The sequence below is a fragment of the Bos javanicus genome, chromosome 1 (genome assembly GCF_032452875.1).
Source record: "Bos javanicus breed banteng chromosome 1, ARS-OSU_banteng_1.0, whole genome shotgun sequence".
NCBI classification, from domain to species: domain Eukaryota; kingdom Metazoa; phylum Chordata; class Mammalia; order Artiodactyla; family Bovidae; genus Bos; species Bos javanicus.
Genome location: NC_083868.1, coordinates 127,160,263 through 127,167,753, shown reverse-complemented (window position 1 = coordinate 127,167,753; position 7,491 = coordinate 127,160,263). Strand labels below are relative to the sequence as shown.

The 7,491-nt window shown below is 42.5% G+C and overlaps 1 non-coding gene across 1 annotated transcript; it reads left to right on the top strand.

Moving 5' to 3' along the window:
• Positions 1-1,966: 1,966 nt before the first annotated feature.
• Positions 1,967-2,039, top strand: TRNAF-AAA (transfer RNA phenylalanine (anticodon AAA)). Its single transcript has one exon. It is a non-coding gene; the product is annotated as a tRNA-Phe (tRNA).
• The last annotated feature ends 5,452 nt before the right edge of the window (positions 2,040-7,491 follow it).

Below are 7,491 nucleotides of genomic sequence, written 5' to 3'. Positions count from 1 at the left end.
TCTGCTCTCATTTCATTGTTCAGAGCCCACCCATGGGCCCCATCACCCTTAGGAAAGCTGGAGGGGGGTGTAGTCCTGGTGTGAGCTAAACAAAAGGGAAGTAGCCTGTCCAAAACACTAGACAGTTCTCACCACAGACATGCTGCTGCCGCTGCTAAGTCGCTTCAGTCGTGTCTGACTCTGTGCGACCCCAAAGACAGACAGCAGCTCACCAGGCTCCCCGTCCCTGGGATTCTCCAGGCAAGAACACTGGAGTGGGTTGCCATTTCCTTCTCCAATGCGTGGAAGTGAAAAGTGAAAGTGAAGTCCCTCAGTCGTGTCCGACTCTTAGCGACCCCATGGACTGCAGCCTACCAAGCTCCTCCGTCCATGAGATTTTCTAGGCAAGAGTACTGGAGTAGGTTGCCATTGCCTTCTCTGCCCCGGACATGAGACAAGATCAAAACAAATGTTTATTGATAGGAAGACTCCATATCACAAAAGCATTCATTATCCCCAAGTTAACTTTTAGATCTGATGCAATGCTCATCAAAATCCTAACATAGCTTTTCATGGAACTTGAGCAGCTAATTTTAAAATGTATTTGAAAGAGGAAATGGCCAAAAATAGCCAAACTTTTCCTAAATATGGGGGGAGGGGAAACCTGCCTTGTCAGGAAATATAAGTTACTATAAAACTGTAGTAATGGTATAGTATTGGCCCAAGGACAGAAAACTATACCAAAGGACCAGGAACAAAGGCCCATAAGCAGAGCCCCACGTGTGTGGGTGACACCTGACAGAGGAACCACAGGTCAGCAAGGGAAAGATGACTTTCCAACTAACAGTGCTAGGATCCTTTTGTCCACTGTATCATTTTTATTGTTTTATTGCTTTTCTTGATAAACTGTTAAATATGAAAGGCTGAGCTCTAACAATTTTAAAAGAAAATACAGAATATCTTTAAGACCAATTGGGAAAGGATTTTTAAACACAGCACGGGGACCTCCCTGCTGTCTTGGTCCAGTGACCAAGACTCTGTGCTCCCAACGCAGGAGTCCTAGGTTTGACCCAGGGAACTGGGTTCCCACATCTGCAACTAGGAGTTCACACACCACAAATAAAGTTCCTGCATGCCGCAACTAAGACCCGCTGCAGACAAAGCAGTTTTTTAAAAACACACAACACAAAAATGTCAAACAAAAAAGAAAATTATTGACAAAATAAACCACACTAAAATCAGGAGTTGAGTTCATCTGAAAAAGTCATAAAGAAATTGAAAAGGCAAATGATAGGCTCAGAGAATATGTTCTCAATACAAATAACTGACAAGGACTTAGTATCCAAATATAAGAATAAATCAATAAAGAAAACAACCCTGCAGCAAAATAAAGACAAGAACAAGTTTTCGCTAAAAAAGGAGACCCAAATGACCAATAAACACATTTAACTACACCTCAGCATGGTTTATGAGCCTCACCTCATTAGTAACTGTGAAAATGCAAATTAAAAGTGCAACAAAATACTGTTTTCCAGTCACTAAATGGGCAGTTTTAAATCCCCAATCGAACAACTGGGGACAACAGGCATTTTTTCACAAGATGTATACATATGTTGTAAATCTATAAAGAAAAACAAGGGAATAATACATACCTGAGAATAGGGGTTACTTCAGGATGAAAGACAGAGGGAGGGGCCCATGGGACGGCGTCCCAGTGTCTGTACTTAAATGAAGGTTGGCTACACAAATTTTTTATTATTATTATTACATATATGTGTTATATATATATATATATTCTATTGTATATACATGTTCTACTGTATGTAGAAAATATTTCATAGTTTTTAAATCAGAAATTGATTTAAAATGAATGTGTTACATATATATATTCTATTGTATATACATGTTCTACTGTATGTAGAAAATATTTCATAGTTTTTAAATCAGAAATTGATTTAAAATGAAATAGACACTATCTTTAGTGACTTTCCTGGTGGCTCAGATGGTAAAGCGTCTGCCTAAAATGCATAAAACCTGGGTTCGATCCCTAGGTCAGGAAGATCCCCTGGAGAAGGAAATAGCAACTCACTCCAGTACTCTTGCCTGGAAAATTCTATGGACGGAGGAGCCTGGTAGGCTACAGTCCATGGGGTTGCAAAGAGTCAGACACAACTGAGTGACTTCACTTTCACTCACTTTCATAGCAGTGTTGCCCTGCTTTGTTCCTGAGACACTATCTTGCCTCTGGAAGACTTGAAGCACAGTCAAGAAAACAGAAAATCAATCATCCCAATTCAACATAGGTGGGTATTAATGCTCCAAGAGCACCAAGAAGAGAGAGGAGTCAATTCTGCCTAGGAACATGGAAGCAACCTAAATGTCCATTAACAGAGGAATGGATAAAGAAGATGTGGTACATATATATGATGGAATATCAGTCATAAAAAGGAACGAAATTGGATCATTTGTAGTGATGTGGAGGGACCTGGAGTCTGTCATACAGAGTGAGGCAAGTCAGAAAGAGAAAAACAAATATTTATATTAATGCATGTATGTGGAATCCAGAAAGATGGTAAAGATGAGCTTGTTTGCAGGGCAGGAATAGAGAGGCAGTTGTAGAGAACAGACATGTGGAAACAGAGGCAAAGAGGAGGGTGAGACAAACTGGGAGAGGAGGACTGACGTATATACACCATATATCTATTTAGAATAGATGGCATCACCGACTCGACGGACATGAGTTTGAGCAAGCTCCAAGAATTGGTGATGGACAGGGAAGCCTGGTGTGCTGCAATCCATGGGGTCGCAAAGAGTTGGACATGACTGAGCAACTGAACTGACTGAACTGATCTATTTAGAAATCTAGTGGGAAGCTCGGTGCTCTGATGACCTAGAAGGGTGGGTGGGATGCGGGGAGAGGGACAGAGATTCAAGGAGAGGATACATGTGTACATATAGCTGACTCACTTTGGTGTGTAGCAGAAACTAACATAACATTATAAAGCAATTATACTCCAATAAAAAACATTCTGCCTGGGAGATTTGGGGCGCCCCTCCAGATGAAAGAAAACTTTGAGTGGAGCCTTGAAGAGCGAGTAGGAGTTTCCAGAGAGAGACAAGCGTCCACATCAGCAAGACTAGATTTACAAAGTGGGGTAGAGGTGGCAGGAGAGACCTCGAGGAGGAACTGCCCGGGAACACAGACTCTGCTCTCACAAGGGTGTCCACACGTCCATTTTTGCTGTTAGACTGAAGGCCAAATGGTTGTTGCTATTGTTCTTGCTGTTGTTTTCCAAGCCACCCACAAGCCTGGCACCTATAAATGGAAAATTGAATCTCTGAAATAAATGAGACTGTGAAACAAGTGTGAAATGGTCAGGTAACCATGACAAGCGTGGGTCCATCCGTCATCAAGGTGGTGAAATTCCCCCACCCCGTCAGACTGCAGGTCTCACTGTGCACCCTTCCTACAAAGCAAACAGAATGAGCTTGTGACGGCCTTTGCAAAGCCCAAGAAAAATGTTGTGGTTATTCTGTGTAAACATAAGGGTGGCTTTGAGAGGAAAAGACATTGTGAATTTTGAGATCTGCCTAGATTTTAGATACTTCACATCTAACCACATCACAGTGCCAAAGAAAGGTAGCAATTTTTCTTCCCCAGCAAAAAAATAGCCAGACCTATTAATTAACAAAATAACTAAATCGGCATCTAGCTTTCCCTTGACACGCCTTTCTGTTCTCTGATAGAAATACTAAAAGAGGGAAGGGGGACAGTACAATTCTGGAAGGCAAGTAACAGGCCAGTAGGGTTTGCCACATTCACAACCAGTCCATCCATATAGAACAGAATGGGCAGAACCATCCGTACAGAGGGCCTGAGGCAAAGACCCACAAGAATCCCTTCAACTTTGACAATTATCTTCCATTATTGTCAGAAAACCATGTTCAGTTCAGTTCAGTCGCTCAGTCGTGTCCGACTCTTTGCAACCCCAGGAACTTGAAAGGTTGTTGTTGAATCACGCGAATACACCGGGATTCTTGGCCCCTGGAGGAGAAGAATTCAATCCGGGGCCAGAGACAAGGCTTGATCGCTCAGAGCTTTTGTGTAATAAAGTTTTATTAAAGTATAAAGGAGATAGAGAAAGCTTCTGACATAAGCATCAGGAGGGGGCAGAAAGAGTACCCCTTGCTTGCTAGTGTTAACAATGAGGTTATATAATCCAAAGAATGTCTGGAGGTTGTAAAGACCTCATCAGACCTACTCCCATAATTTACATTTTAAGATAACACTGTCCTCAGGCAAGATACATCCTTGTAAAGACCAGGTCTACTCCCATAATTAACATTTGAAGATAACAGAAGGTTTAATCCAAAGACTGTCCTTAGGCAGGATACATTATTGTTATATAATCCTAAGGAATGTGGAGAAAGAAAAAGTTTGTCCTTTCTTCCTCCTTGAGAATTCTAGACCCCTCTCTCCTTGGGGACCCCTAGACTCCCTATCAACCTGCCTAGGAAATGACTCTCTCAAACTGCAGCACACCAGGCCTCCCTGTCCATCACCAACTCCTGGAGTTCACTCAAACTTATGTCCATCGAATCGGTGGTGCCATCCAGCCATCTCATCCTCTGTCGTCCCCTTCTCCTCCTGCCCCCAATCCCTCCCAGCATCAGAGTCTTTTCCAATGAGTCAGCTCTTCGCATGAGGTGGCCAAAGTACTGGAGTTTCAGCTTTAGCATCATTCCTTCCAAAGAACACCCAGGACTGATCTCCTTTAGAATGGACTGGTTGGATCTCCTTGCAGTCCAAGGGACCCTCAAGAGTCTTCTCCAACACCACAGTTCAAAAGCATCAATTCTTCGGCGCTCAGTTTTCTTCACAGTCCAACTCTCACATCCAAACATGACCACTGGAAAAACTACAGCCTTGACTAGACAGACCTTTGTTGGCAAAGTAATGTGTCTGCTTTTGAATATGCTATCTCGGTTGGTCATAACTTTCCTTCCAAGGAGTAAGCATCTTTTAATTTCATGGTTGCAGTCACCATTTACAGTGATTTTGGAGCCCAAAAAAATAAAGTCTGACACTGTTTCCACTGTTTCCCCATCTATTTCCCATGAAGATGGGACCCGATGCCATGATCTTCATTTTCTGAATGTTGAGCTTTAAGCCAACTTTTTCACTCTCCTCTTTCACTTTCATCAAGAGGCTCTTTAGTTCCTCTTCACTTTCTGCCATAAGGGTGGTGTCATCTGCATATCTGAGGTTATTGATATTTCTCCCGGCAATCTTGATTCCAGCTTGTGCTTCTTCCAGCCCAGCGTTTCTCATGATGTACTCTGCATAGAAGTTAAATAAGCAGGGTGACAATATACAGCCTTGACGTACTCCCTCTCTTCCTATTTGGAACCAGTGTGTTGTTCCACGTCCAGTTCTAACTGTTGCTTCCTGACCTGCGCATAGGTTTCTCAAGAGGCAGGTCAGGTGGTCTGGTATTCCCATCTCTTTCAGAATTTTCCACAGTTTATTGTGATCCACACAGTCAAAGGCTTTGGCATAGTCAATAAAGCAGAAATAGATGTTTTTCTGGAACTCTCTTCCTATTTCAATGATCCAGCGGATGTTGGCAATTTGATCTCTGGTTCCTCTGCCTTTTCTAAAACCAGCTTGAACATCTGGAAGAAAACCATGTTACCATTATCTAAATCCTCCAGTAATTCTTTTTCTTTAATCAGTCTTTTTCACATACCCTGGGTTTGACTGAAGGTCTTTGGTGTTTGAATTACATTATGGGTGACCCAGTAAGGCAGGCAGAAGCCATGGAACCATAAGCTGACATTGTTTTAACTTTTATCTGTTTTTGGTCTCTCAGCAGGAATCAGGCAAAGAATTTCAGAAGAGTCTACTAATCTCTCAAAACTGACAGTCGGGCTAAGGATGTCAGGAACCCCTTGGCTAACCCTCACCCTTGAAGAATGGGGGTATCATATTGCATTGGCTGTTTTTTATTAAGAAACCTAACACGTTTTGGAAGATTTTCTATTGCTTTTGCTTCTATTGTTGTGAATGCTTTTGTTAAACCCAAGGAGGAAGTAGCGGCTGACATAGTGGGTTTGAAGTCAGACAGAAATGATTAGAAGCCAGCTTTTATGCCTTAGTTTGTAGTTTCTTCATGCAAACAAATACATTGTAATTTTTTAACCCCAGAGTTTCCATTTCTTAATGTTTATGAATAACACTACACCAAATATATTGTATGAAAATTTTAATTTCCAGTGACAGACACTGTCGGCTGCTCACCCAGAAATCACTCGCCTTCCTTCCCTTCCAAAAGTACCCTGCTGTTGTGTAGGCAGGCACATCCATCATGGAGACCTCGGTCCCTTTGTTAATATGTCTGAGGGGCAGGCATGTTGTCCTACTTCGAACAATGAAATTAGAAGTTAAGTGTTTCAGAGGCTTCTGGGAATGCATTTCTTGAAGAAAGTCTGTTTTCCCCCTTCTCTCTTCTTTTCTGCTTGGCCACTGTCTTGTAAAAACAGGACACTTTGAGTTGCAAACAGCTGATAGTGCCACCATCAGGAGAGAAGACAAACTGTGGATTGCAGAGTGGGAAAAGAAAGCTCTGAGGTCCTTCCTTACATCATGGACACACCAAACCAACTCTGGGACCTCTTTCCACCAGACTTTTTGTTGCCTGAGTGCCAAGTTGCTTCGTCATGTCTGACTCTGTGATGTAATGGACCGTAGCCCGCAAGGCTCCTCTGTCAGTGGGATTCTCCAGGCAAGAATACTCAAGTGGATTGTTATGCCCTCTTCCAAGGAACCTTGTTTCTCCTGCATTAGCAGGCAGCTTCTTTACCACTAGTGCCACCTGGGAAGCCCAGACTTCTTGTTACATGGTTAATAAACATTGGACTACTGTTGCTATATTAATTGAATTTCTGGCTGCTGGCAGCTGAAAGCATTCTAGTTCCTACAATCTAAATATAAATGATTTCCTAGAGTAGGATCCTAAGTGGGGAATTTCTAAATTATTGATACATACACACAAATCACTCCTGTGACAATAGTGAGACACATTCTCACAGCAACCTTCTTAACACTGAGTCACCAAGGAGGAAGAGCTTTCTTTAAAAATCACTGCTAATTTGATAGGCAAACTTACAACTCAAAACTGGTGTTTGTTCATCTCCATTTGGTGAAGCGAGGCATGATCAGACTTGGTGTACGACAGCCCCGTGGCATCCCACCCAGGAAAGGGGTAGCGTGGTTGGTCTCGAGCTTTGAGAAGCATTCCTTTACACTCAACGTTCAGACTTTCTAAGAGTGAAGATCCCTAGGGCTGATGGGGCAAAAGAGTTGGTAAGTATTACACAAGGAGAGAAAGTGGACAAAAGGAACTTCCTGGGGCTTCTTATTGTCTCCTAGGTTGATGGATTCTAGCGTGATTGGTCTGGGGTAGGGTCCCAGGCATGGGCATTCTTTTGACCCCCAGCTAATTCTAATGT